The following is a 14,112-nucleotide window of genomic DNA, read 5'->3' as shown; positions in this document are numbered from 1 at the left end:
ATAACAGAGGTTAAAAGTATATTAATATAACAGTGTTGGTAATGCAAAACTGGGGAATGGGTAATAAAGGGATTATCTATCTATCAAATAAAAAATTTGGAGTAGACTGTCCCTCTAGTTATTTACGGACTATTATAGAAAAAGTATAAATTCTTTCATTATTGAGTGAAATATTAATAAATGTTATGTGACTTTCTGCTACAATAGCACAGCATTAACTGATTGTTTATTCTAGAAATGAAACTTTCACCTTGTTCTATAAAGTCGCATGTTTTACAAATTCTGCCCCTGCATTTATAAGGACCCACTCGTTTGGGTAGCCATGTGTGTTGTTTGACTTCAGATAACATGGAGGTTGATAAAATATTTCTCAAAGTTTTAGCTTTACCAGACACAAAACCACTTGATATTATTGTACGTAATTTATTGTCTCCTTTGAGGATGGGAAGGCAATGTTGATTTATATTGAATATTTACAAATAATCTTACAATATGTTGTAACAAAACAAGGATTCATTTTCCTTTTTTTTTATTTTTGTATTGCAATAATTCTGTCCTAGGTATTTGATCAACCTCCATTTTAGTTTGATTGAACAAACTGCCATCATAACCCCTGGCCCTCAATCTTTGGTATGTAATGTCTGCATTGTGTGATATGCTGCACGTTTAGTACAATTACGTTTCGTGCATATAAGTTGGCCTTTAGGAATTGAATTTAAGAGATGTCTCGGATGGCAAGAATTGCAAAATAGTTTTTCCTGTGTCACAAGTTTTTATGTTAGTTAATGCAGTCTGCTTTTGATAAATGTGATTTTGACTAGGTCACATAGCAGAGGAATTGGAGAGATACTGCTGTTGTTATGTATTATGTATTATGTATACTCTAGCATCTAACCATTTTTTTTAGAAGTCCATTAACCCTGTCTCTTAATAGTTCTTTTTTTTAAATAAAATTAAAATTTATTTTAATGAAAAATATTATTATTTCTTTATCAAGTATCTGTCAAGGTGACACTGAGTGATTCATTGTCCAGTTAAGACCTTGGGGTAGATTTATCATACCCCGGGTGGACATGATTCGCTATAGCGAATCACGTCTGCCCTGCATTGTTAAATGCATACACTGTCAGCATTTAACATTGCACAAGCAGTTCTGGTGAACTGCTTGTGCAATGCCGCCCCCTGCAGATTTGCGGCCAATCGGCTGCTAGCGGGGGTTGTCAATCAACCCTATTGCATTCGATCAGGCGGATTGATGTCTGCAGCCTCAGTGGCGGTAGGCAAGTTAAGGAGCAGCAGCCTTAAGACCGCTGGTTCTTAACTCCTGTTTCCGGTAAGCCTGAAGGCTCGAGCGGAAATAGGTACATTAAGGGTCATTCGGCCCTTAATAAATCGGCCCCTTTATATTGTTTGTCCAATGAACAGTAGATATTGATCATTGTATTGAAGGGACAGAAAACTCTAAACATTTCTATCATGCATATTAAAGAGCATTATTTATAATAGAAATATTCTTTGCATGAAAATATAGTTATGAAAAAGCTATTTGGAAGCTATCAGGAAGGGAATGTCTGTAAACATCTGGGTCTTCACTCTTACTCGCTGATAAACAGAACTACCAAAGCTTTATTTAAAATACAGTGACAAATGTACAGGAACATCTGTTTTGAAAAAAATAAATAGAATTTTAAAATTTTCTCTTTTAGATGCAACAATGAGAAAGAAAATAAAATCTTAACTGCCCCTTTAAGTTTTGTATGTTACATAGCATACATTTATATATACTTGTCTAGATTATCATTTTACTGTGCTGAACACAATCTCTCTACATATGTGTTTATCTACTTAGTATCTTTGTTAGTCAAATGCTTATTTCATGTTGCGCTGATATAGATGTTGAGGAGAGCAAAAACGGAATATTAGGATTTTTATTAATTTAAGGATTTTAGACTCCTTTCTCAAAAGTGCCTAACTACACTTTAAAAAGAGGAAACCTTTAAGGTTTAATATCTCACAAATACAGAAGGAATACGTTTATTTAGGCCTTTATTTAATAATACAAATAAATGACTTAAATGGACATAATACTCATATGCTATTGCTAAATCACTTGAAAGTGATGCAGCATAACTGTATAAAGCTGAAAAGAAAATATCACCTGAACATCTAAAAAAGGAAGATATTTTACCTCAAAATGTCCTCAGCTCACCAGAATTTATGCTGTGTAAACATTTATACTTATGCTGCTGTCCAGATGCAAGTTGGAAAAATAAATAAATAGCCAATCAGCATTGCTGAGGTAATGTTTTGCCTTTGCAGTTATCAAATGAGATTTAACTGAAAACTCATGCCTGTGCCTGCGCATGTCAGATGCACACTCCCTAGCTTGTCCTGGGACTAGCATCCTGACTTGCTGCTTAAAGTCTCTTTACAGTGGGGTGTAAATTTGAGGTAAAATATCTTCCTTTTTTACATAGAGATGTTCAGGTGATATTTTCAGCTTTTTACAGCTATGCTGCATCAGTTTCAAGTGCTTCAACATTTGGGTATTATGTCCCTTTAATGAATTAGCTACTTTTCTGTGGCTTAAAGGTTCATTTTTCACCTGACCAAAGTGTGACCCCTTCTATATTATGCTTTACTGTACTCATTTATATTGATTAGTAATAATTTAAAAATTTTCCTAAAAGTGTGCAAACATGAATGCATACATTTCTCAAAGTAGATTTAGGGGCCGATTTATTAAGCAGCATATGCTGCTCATTCCGTACGAGCCTTCCGGCTCGCCGGAATCGAGAGTTAAGAAGCAGCGGTCGTAACACATCTACTCCTTAACTCATCCGGCACCTCTGATGTGGTGGACTGCAATCATCCCGATCAGATACGATCAGGATGATTGACACCCCCTGCTAGCGGCCGATTGGCCGGGAATGTGCATGGGGCGGCATTGCACAAGAAATGCTTATGCAATGATAAATGCTGACAGCATACAGCGAATCATGGCCGCCCGCCATTTGTTAAATCTACCCTATAGCCTTGACATTATGAAAATACCATCACATGGATAACTTTGTTTATGCTCAAATTCACCTAAAACCATTCATTGTGGTCTTTAACCACAAAGAAATGAACCATAATATAAGTACAAATTCCGCAATCAAGTCTGATCATTTCTGATATAACTTATTTTCACCATACCGTCCAATTTCGTAATCTGCAAATTGCAAAAATCAATTGTAGCTAATCTTTTGTTACTTGACAAAAATAGTTTGTGATTTCCATATCCCTGAAAGGTTTAAATAACAGTAACAAACATCAGTTTCTTTGACATATGCTGAGGTTTATATCCGTAAAGTAATAAGATAGTGACAGAGAGCAAGCGCAGGAACAAAATAGCTTACAAAAAAAGAAAAGAAAGACATCTGTTGAGCCAGACTGACATATCTGCATTATCCAGATGCCAATGTAAGCAGGTGTTTTCTGAGTCTGAGATATGCTGTTATGCGGCTCACAGACTGTACGGGAAATATTTTAATAAAGAAAATGACATGGCTGGATGCTTTAGGGCCAATGGAAAGCATGGACATTAAAGGTAATTTTTAGCAGTGCTCACAATTACAGATCTATGGAAGCAGAAAATTGTGACCCAAATTATTTAGGACTTCGAATGTCAACATGTTATTAAAGCAGATTCAGTATCTTACAGAGCAGGTGTTAAACAAGTATAGACAGTGACCGAGTGATGCAGTGTACTCCTTACTAAAGCTTTATTGCATTATCACAAGGGTATTGAAACCCTGTATACTGAAAGCACTAGACTTCATGACTGAGGCTTTTTATCCAAAAGGGATCAATTTCACTTGTGAAGGGTGCGGTGCTTGCCATATTAAAGGACTATTAAACTTTACATTGCAGCAAGATATGAAATGTTTAATTATTTCAAGTGAAACATTATTGCAATATACATTCATGATTTATTTTGCTGCATTTTGTAAAATACTTCTCAACATTGTGCTTGATTCACTTTCTCACAGGAAGGGAAGAGATAAGGGCAGGCTTTCCCAGCCTCTCTAAACTGCACATGTGCAAACAGAGTTCACGCTATATCTGAATATTAGTTTGTGATTGGTTAGCAATGATTATTTTGTTCTGGGGGACAGGGAAATCTGTGAAATTAATAAACATAAAACAATATACTAATTTAAGAAAATAAAGCTGCAGTTTTCATTGCAAAATTATTCTTAGATATGAAGTTTCAAAATCATTTAGTTTACAATTTGTGTTTAGTGGTCCTTTAAATGATTACAATTTCTCCTTTAAATTTCAATTAAAATGTTCGTCATAGATCTTATTCAGTGATTTAATTTAAATTCTGTATAGATACCAACATTGCCTACATTTACTGCAGGTTATGCTCTATCCAGTGGCCTCATCAGTATTTACTGTTGAAGGGAAAAAAAATGGGTTCCATGTCCCTTTAAGATCAAGAAGAGAAAAGAGATTTATGCTGCGGATTTTTGTAAGAATAGCCAGTCTGGCCAAAGCAATTACTTGATATAACAATATTTATGAAAGCACACCTTCATTTGTTTGTATTATTCATGTATTATTTATTTATTCATTTTATGATTTTTTCTGCCCTTATTCAGGTCATTAATTTATTTGATATAAGTTGTTTTTTTATGTTTTTATCTTTATAACACTCAGTGGCAGTTTATCATAAAAAGATGGCTGGAATATGCAATTGTCCACAGAAGGCTATATCAATTGTATTACTTTTTATCATTTTAATATTGTTTTTTGGCAACAAAGTAATCTAGTTGATTCTGGTTGTATGTTTTAACTGAATAATATTTTATAGAGCTAGGATGGTGAATAAATGTATTAGATCCACAATAAATTAAAGAGACATTGCAATGCAATAGTTAAGTGTCCTATAAGAGCATTTCATCTTTGCTCTAATGTGTCTATTTGGCTTGGTGTGATTACAATCTAGCCATGTTGACGGCTGCAGATCTTTTCAATGTTGATCACACTCAGCCATTTTCATTGTTTATTGTAATCTAGTTGAATCTGGTTGTATGTTTTAACTGAAAAATATTTTATAGGATGGTGAACTCAGCCATTTTCATTGTTTATTGGCAGCAATTTTTTCAGTTATTGGAATTGTGGAATTTTGCCGTTTTTCACCACTAGAGGGCATTAGTTCACGTGTTTAATATAGATAACATTGATCTCGTGCATGTGAATTTACCATGGAGACAGCTCTGATTGGCTAAAATGCAAGTCTGTCAAAAGAACTGAAATAAGGGGACAGTCTGCTGAGGCTTAGATACAAGGTAATTACAGAGGTAAAACGTGTATAATTATAACTGTGTTGGTTATGCAAAACTGGGGAATTGGTAATTAAGGGATTATCTATCTTTTAAAACAACAAAAATTCTGGTGTTGACTTTCCTTTTAATATATGACATGACAATATATAATATTAATATATATGTGATAATGTTAATATAAATTACATATCTATACCTATGTATCTATATATATATATATATATATATATATATATATATATATATATATATATATAAACATGTTTAAAATAAAAATAACAGTTTCCTGTGAAACACATTGAAATGCGAAATGTTTACAGTAAATACATAGTAAAACCCATTATTAAATATTATTATAGAATAATTATTTAGGCAGATACATACATATATATATATATATATATATATATATATATATATATATATATATATATATATATATATATATATATATTATATCCATTTGCAATCAAATATATGACCATATACCATATACTTTTAAGCCTTATAAAAAAAATATATTAATATTTATGACTATTTTTAACAGACAGTGTTTATATGAGTGTGACAGTATATTTTCATGTATTTATGTTGTGTTTGGTGCAACTTTTATTTTAGCCCTAACCCTTTACGCGAAGTCTCTAGTCACGCTAACTCGACATGCCTTAAATTTGATTGCAGTTGAGTGAACGCGTTTACTTTCAACTTGTAATACGTGCACAAATTAACACACCAGCAATATTCTTATATCACTCATGCGCAAACATTAGTTTGCCCCTTATACTCTAGCCCAAAGTTCAGAACTCATCTGCTGAAAACCGCTATGTGTTTAAGCCCTACATTGAAGGGCAATGCTAAAATCCGCTCAGATATGCACACATCTCTTGAGGATAACATGTCCAGTGAGCCAATCAGGAGCTGAATAAACATGTTGCTACCAATCAATGCCCATGCCCTGCTCGGGATCTACAGTGAGTTGTGGAGGTCAAATGGGAATTAACACTTAAAAAAATTAGAGCATTTCATTTTTGCATTACCATGGCCACTTAATAAAGCATGTTTTATAGACATGTGCACTGTACAAAACATTTGTTTCAGATGATCATCATGAAAAAAAAAAAATTAATTTCATTCAAGATTAGTTCCTAGGGCCGGTTAAATTTTGACAACATTATTTGTTAATTACCAGAAATTAATCAAATTTTTAATTTTCTCCAGGACAGCAGAGGAGCAGCTAAACAACAGCTTAAATTGAAATAAAGTAGTAGCTTGTGCTACTGATACAAGCCAGCAGCAGCACAAAAGAGTTAATTTTTTATGTATTTTTTTATGGGACCAGGATTGTCCAAGAACGAAAGTTAAGTGCATGCATTTGTTGTCTGGCACATAAATCAATCAACTGACCATGAAATTGCTGGATTTGATTATATAATTCAACTTTTAAACCCTTTCCCCTCTGAATTAGTGTAAATCTGAACTTTCAAACCCTTTCCCATCTGTAGAAAATCTGTTCCCACCTTTAGAGTAAAGGTTTAATGACATGAACGGATATAGTTTTTTGCACAACCGTACGTGCACAAAAAGTCGCCGTATAGCATAGTTTACCCTTGAGCAGAAGTGCTAAATAGTGCTCCACTAATAATCTAGTCCTAAACCAGAAAAAATAGTACTGAAAAGCTCACTTTGTAACTGGGTGCAAGAAACAAGTGACAGGTATAGTAGAGCTGGAAAGTGCTGATTCTGCTTCTCCTCCTAGCAGCAGAATGACAATACAGCTATGAGTAATTCCTGTGGTGCTGTGAAATCACATGATTTATCTGGAATCCCTCCTCGCTGTCAGATGATTTGGCAGCAAATAAGGGAAGAGAGAGGAAGTGCAGCATTTGCTGCCATCTTAGTGATACCAAAAAAATAATATAGATGTATAAATAAAGCAATTTGGGGGAAAATTATAGACACTTCTTCAGAATGCATAGATCAGTTTTAATATCAAATCACACATCTTTATGTCTCTCGTTATCAAAGGCTAATAAAAATGAATGGAAATTATAAGCAAAAAGGTTCCTACATGCATATGCAGTGAAACATACTAAAGTGTTTCCTTTCATTTCTCTGCCCCCTGTATCATGTGACAGCCAATCACAGACTAATAGACCATGAACTTTTGCACATGCTCAGTAGGATCTGGTGCTTAAAAAAAGTGCACATAAAAAGACTGCACAATCTGATAATGAAAGAAAATTCTGTCTGAATTATGAATGTTTAATTTTGACTTTAGTGTCCCCTTTAAACAGTTTTCACTGACAGAAATATTTTAACATCTGTAAGTCTGTAAAAGGCCTTCGTTAATCCAAAGAATTCCATGTAGCTTAGAGTTCCCTTCATCAGTTTCCTGAAGGCTAATGTGAAGGACATGACGCCAATCTACAAGAGGGAGTTCTGTTCCAGGTCTTGTGATAGCAGCAGGTATGACCTGGCTTAAAAACGGCAGAAAGAACTAGGATAGAAACCCTCTCAATCTGGCCATCCTCCATATTTTTTAGACACTATGATCTTAGGTTTCAAAATAATCTTAATGTTAGGATCTCTGTGAACTACTAAGAGGAGAAATTATAAAAGATGGAAAATGTTCTACCAGACGTGCTTTCATTTATTTGCTATACAATTCCAGTACTGTTTCTTGGTGGCTAACTACAGTCACTAATAAGAGAGGTCTTTTTCTTTGGCTATGTAATATATAACATTGCTGGCTCTTTACAGAAATGAGTCAAAGTGTTGAGGGAAGGTTATGCAGTCAGCTACTGTAGCCTGGAATCATGGTCTTCTGTCAGGGAGCACAGTCATATGTACCGTCATATGTACAGTTCAGGTGTTGAAGGATGGTTTAATTCGGGCTAGTCTATGCAATTATTTTGAGGTTATTTTTTGAGGAAAAAGAAGAATGTTGTGTCACATTTCACCCTTCTTGGGCTGTGATCAGATTTTATAGCAAGAAGATACAGAGCTACAGGGACATACTGACCTAGAAGTACAATGCTAGTGTTGTAGAATCCTACCCTTTAGCAGACAAATAACAAGAACATAAAATAACCATATGTAAATATATGTAATATATCAATGAATAAAACAGAAAGTAAACCTCTCAAATAATATTAACACTGGGCAGTAAGAATATGCATATTTATTTAATTATATCAAGGTTTTTACTGGTTAATTAGGACAGATACTCATTAAAGTTAAAATAAGTTTTCTAGACCAAACCTGTAGTTTTCCTTTTAGTAAAAGTCCTACATCATTATATCTAAATATATATCCAATGAGGCAGAGAAGTAAATACAGCAGTACAGCTAAAACTAGATATTACATTTAGTCATGAGATATCTCTCGTGGGAGCTAGATCATAATGCTTAAGATTAAACAAAATAATGCTTGGACAATAAATTGAAACTAGGATTAATGACTTGAAAATGAAAACAACCCAAAAGTAAACATGAGAACACATAATCCTGCGTCAGCTCTTTTTAGCTCTACACCTCAGCACATTTTTTAAACAGATCATTATTGCGTTCCAAGAACAGAATTAGAACCATTGGTTGTTTTACAAATCTATTCAGTGATGTAATGTTTGTAATAAGGTTATTGTAATTTTTTAGACACCTCAAGCATTTCTGCAAATCCTAGCTGTCCTTTAAGATTAATTGCAATTCAAGACTCAAAAGGTCATGCAATCCTAAATTCTGGTGTATGTTTCATTGCAGCTTATTCTTGTGCCAAGCTATATTGTTTTACAAACCAAAAATGTCCTTCGTTATTGGCGATAATGTTGTCACACCCACTAAGCGGTAAGTTATAAAGCACTTCCCAGTTTTAAATAAAAAAACAAGCTCATATTAGCATTTATAGATAATTGCTGGTAAACGATATGTTCTGGAGTGACAACACAGTCAGTTAATCGATGATGTATTATGTGGGTTAGTTCCTCAGTGACTGGGCATGTAGATATGACTGCTGCCATTGAATAGTAACCTCAATATAGGTGTCCTGTAGTGAGTCTTGTGGTGAATGTATTGGGTGGAGCAAATCTGTAGGTAAAAACAGTTTCACTGCCTGCATTATGAACCTTTCACCACTACACTGTAAAATTGATCAAGAAAAACAAGAAAAGTGTCACATACAATGATTTTAAAGCCACAAAGGGCTAAGTAGACATTTATTTATATGGGAATTGGGAAACTAAGTTACCCTGACATTTTTCTTGTGTGAACACCACACACTTCCTCAGAGGAAGGAGGCGGAGTCGAGAAGGAGGAGTCTCTGAGGAAGTGTGTAGCGTTGACACACATAACCCGTCAGAACAACTTTGTTATTGCCAGCATCTAACTGTGCACGTCAGATATTTATGGAACACTACATAGATGCTTGTTTAATATGCATGCAAAAAATGCTATGATACTACTGAAAACATGCTCAGAAATGTGTTAAAGGTATAGGAAGGGAAATTAGGATTAAAGTACCTACAAATAATTACTTTTAAATAATTTATTATCCATAATTTGTCAGAGAAAATAGTGATGTTTCCTAAAAGCTGCCAGGAAGTAGAAAAAGTAGTGAAAAATAAACAGATGTGGCTCTATCAGAATTTGGAGAAGTTTATAAAATTTGGCGCCCAAATCATCTAACCTGAGCCAATAGAGAAGGGTTAAACACAAAATCCATTTCACCATTGTGAATGGCAGGCATTGAGTACAGAGCAATACTCGTTCACTAGCCCAGCTATAGGTTTAATCAAATTTGAACACACAGCCTGTTGCTTTGGTGATCAAAATACAGAGCTAGAAACTTCTGTTAGTCCATTAGTCCAAGACTAGTAAGGAATTGCAAAGGCTGGACTAGTAACTTTTTTTTTAAGGTGGTGAACTATAATAATAACTTTTCTAACCTTTTCTTTTTGATAATATTTATTTTATAGGTATACAGACATATGTCAGTTAAATGGACAGTAAATTTGAAATTAAACTTTCATTATTCAGATAGAACTTGTAATGTTAACAACTTTCAAATTTACTACTACTACTATTAAATTTGCTTTCTTCTCTTGTTATGCTTTGTTGAAGATTGACATTAAACCTAGGTAGGCTGATAGGAGTTCAGGAGTGTGCACTTGTCTAGCAGTTTATGGCAGCAGCGTTTGTATCATTGTATAGCATTGCTATAAACAACATTGCAACCACTGCTGCCAGATGGCTTAAGTTAAGTGCACTCTCCTGAGCTCACCTAGGATTACTATTTAAGAAAAGATAGCAAGAGAACTAGGCAAAATAGATAACAGAATTTCCTCCTCTATCAATCACGTTTAATTTTGACTTTACTGTCCCTTTAAATTAGTTGTTATATGAGTAGTGTATTTGATATTGAAATTGATGCATGATAACAAAAAAAAACGACTAAGCTGTTAATTAAAGAATGAGTACTGAGTGGCAGAAATAATGTTTAAACAGTAATCAGTCCTAGTGTAGGTGACATGATCTCTGGAGTGGAAAGCTAAATCACATTCTGTAGGTTGTAGTGTTGAGTGGATTCTTAAACAATGAAAATAGTAACCATTTTGTAAGCGGCACTGCAGTTGATTATGAGCTATAAATTAAAATTACCCCTCCTCAATATGGGCAAATGTATCAGTTTTATGTAAAAAAAGGTATTTTTTTTTGCATAAATATTACAAAACTGCATTTGAGTGCTAGGTATTGAAAGGTCTAGGATATGGATCTGAAAGTGGAAAAAAGGATGTAAAAAAAAAAAGGATTGTTTTTTGCATATATATTGAACTTCAATATTGAACTTCAATCCTATTGGCTGATCCAATCAGCCAATAGGATTGAGCTCGCATTCTATTGGCTGTTCCAATCAGCCAATAGAATGCAAGCTCAATCCTCTTGGATTTTTTCAACCTTAATTCCGATTGGCTGATAGAATTCTATCAGCCAATCGGAATCTAAGGGACGCCATCTTGGATGACGTCACTTAAAGGAACATTCATTTAGCAAGAAGACGTCAATTAAAGAGGATGCTCCATGCCTGATGTCTTGAAGATGGAGCCGCTCCGCGTCGGAAGGATGAAGATAGAAGATGCCGTCTGGGTGAAGACTTCTGCCCGTCTGGAGGACCACTTCTGCCGGATTCGTTGAGGACATCTTGCCGTTTGGATGAAGACTTCTCCAGGTAAGTGGATCTTCGGGGGTTAGTGTTAGGATTTTTTAAGGGTGTATTGAGTGGGTTTTATTGTTAGGTTAGGGCTTTGGGCCGCAATAGAGCTAAATGCCCTTTTAAGGGCAATGCCCATCCAAATGCCCTTTTCAGGGCAATGGGGAGCTTAGGTTTTTTTTTTAGTTAGGGTTTTATTTGGGGGATTGGTTATGTGGTTGGTGGGTCTTACTGTTGGAATGGTTGTTTGTATTTTTTTTTACAGGTAAAAGAGCTTATTTCTTTGGGGAAATGCCCCGCAAAAGGCACTTTTAAGGGCTATTGGTAGTTTAGTTTAGGCTAGGTTTTTTTTTTTTTTTTTTTGGGTGGGCTTTTTTTATTTTGATAGGGATATTAGATTAGGTATTAGATTAAGTGTAATTAGTTTAAAGATCTTGTAATTTGTTTTTTATTTTCTGTAATTTAGTGTTGTTGTTTTTTTGTAATTTAGCTAATTGTAATTAATTTAGGGAATTTATTTAATTGTAGTGTTAGGTTAGGTGTTAGTGTAAGACAAGTTAGGTTTTATTTTACAGGTCAATTTGTATTTATTTTAGCTAGGTAGTTATTAAATAGTTAATAACTATTTAGTAACTATTCTACCCAGTTAAAATAAATACAAACTTGCCTGTAAAATAAAAATAAACCCTAAGCTAGTTACAATGTAACTATTAGTTATATTGTAGCTAGCTTAGGGTTTATTTTACAGTTAAGTATTTAGTTTTAAATAGGAATTATTTAGTAATTAATAGTAAGTTTTATTTAGATTTATTTTAATTAATTTAAGTTAGGGGGTGTTAGGGTTAGACTTAGATTTAGGGGTTAATACATTTAATATAGTGGCGGCGACGTTGGGGGCGGTAGATTAGGGGTTAATAAATGTATGTAGGAAATGTTAGGGACAGCAGATTAGGGGTTAATATTATTTAACTAATGTTTGCAAGGTGGGAGTGCGGCGGTTTAGGGGTTAATATGTTTATTATAGTGGCAGCAATGTCGGGAGCGGCAGATTAGGGGTTAATAATTTTATTTTAGTGTTTGCGATGCGGGAGGGCCTCGGTTTAGGGGTTAATAGGTAGTTTATGGGTGTTAGTGTACTTTTTAGCACTTTAGTTATGAGTTTTATGCTACGGCTTTGTAGTGTAAAACTCATAACTACTGACTTTAAAATGCAGTACGAATCTTGCGGGATAGGCTGTACTGTGCACTTTTTGTCTTCCCAGGACAAGCTCGTAATATCGGCGCTATGGAAGTCCAATTTGCGTATGTTGATTTGCGGTAAGGCCAAAAAAGTGTGCGGGACAGCTGTACCTACAAGACTCGTAATAGCAGCGGTAGTAAAAAAGCAGCGTTATGAGTCTTAACGCTGCTTTTTTACTCATAACGCAAGACTTGTAATCTAGCCGAATGTTTTTAATTCTTCTGAAATATAAATCTTCTTTTGACAGATCAGACTGTTGCTAACATTAACTCCCTCACAGTCCATGAAAATGTCTTCTGACCTTGTATTTATATTTGTGCAGTGCAGCTATATCTTGGGGGAACTGGACTATAACGTATATTATGGCATCAATTGCAGGAGACATTGTAATAAGGAACTGACGGGATTTCTTGAACTGCAAAAAACCTTTTCAGGCCTTAATTAACCAGCTCTATGCTTGGAAATATGGTCAAGGTCCTAGTAGTAGTGATCTAGGAGTATTACAAAAAACACATTATTATCTCTGACTCTGATCCTGGTGTCCTACATTCAGACCACTATTGTGTGACTAAAGTGGCCTGCTCACTTCCCATACAAGATTATTATGTGGATAATATGCATTGTTTTTATAATATTGGGGCTGATAGAAAGAGACGTGTATCTCAATACTTTGGCTCTTGACTTTCATATATCCTGTGATAGGAAATCACTTATTTTTTACTATGCTATTATTATTTACTTGCTTTTATTCTAAAATTTATAGCTGTCTTATGCCATAGTTTTAACCTCCTCCAAATTTTATTGTCTGTTTACTTAACTCATCTCACCCTGACCAGACCAAAATCTAATATTCCAATTGGCCTTTCCAATTGTCTTTGATTATCAATCAACTAAATTTAGTGGACTCAGCTGACTGCCCTGCCTGCATATATTTCAAACTAGTTTGTGAGGTGCATTGCACAGGGGTGGGTGCATTGCCTGGGCAGTGTACATTTTAACAATAGCATATGTTCACATTTTCAAAGTGAACATTGTGTAAGTGAGGCAATAATTTTAGAATTATACAAGAATTAAGTGAACATTTTATAAGTGAGGCAATAATTTTAGAATTATACAAGAATTAAGTGAACATTTTATAAGTGAGGCAATAATTTCAGAATTATACAAGAATTGAACAAGGATTGGGCAAGGGGCAAGACACAAGGCAAGTATTCTTGTAATACTGTGTTTTATGTATCTCATTGTATCCTTTTGCAAGTGCTGCTGTAACACTGTGTCTTATGTGTTTACTTGGTTCCCACTTTCATAATAATGCTCAATATCTTCCTACTCCTT

General features: G+C 34.5%; 1 protein-coding gene across 2 annotated transcripts in view; it reads left to right on the top strand.

Annotated features, from left to right (window-relative positions):
- The window catches only part of MYOT (myotilin), a 206,454-nt gene that overhangs the window by 4,858 nt on the left and 187,484 nt on the right, over nt 1-14,112 (top strand). Inside the window, exon 2 of one of the 2 annotated variants that reach the window (XM_053717253.1) lies at nt 9,095-9,178. The exons of the other annotated variant lie outside the window; for it this stretch is intronic. The gene's annotated coding sequence lies outside the window, so the exon portion shown is untranslated. The remainder of the gene's footprint in view (nt 1-9,094; nt 9,179-14,112) is intronic. 2 annotated transcript variants of the gene reach the window in all.

Source organism: Bombina bombina, chromosome 6 (genome assembly GCF_027579735.1).
Source record: "Bombina bombina isolate aBomBom1 chromosome 6, aBomBom1.pri, whole genome shotgun sequence".
Taxonomy (NCBI): domain Eukaryota; kingdom Metazoa; phylum Chordata; class Amphibia; order Anura; family Bombinatoridae; genus Bombina; species Bombina bombina.
The sequence above is the reverse complement of the archived record's forward strand: the minus strand, read 5'-3'. Positions and strand labels throughout refer to the sequence as shown.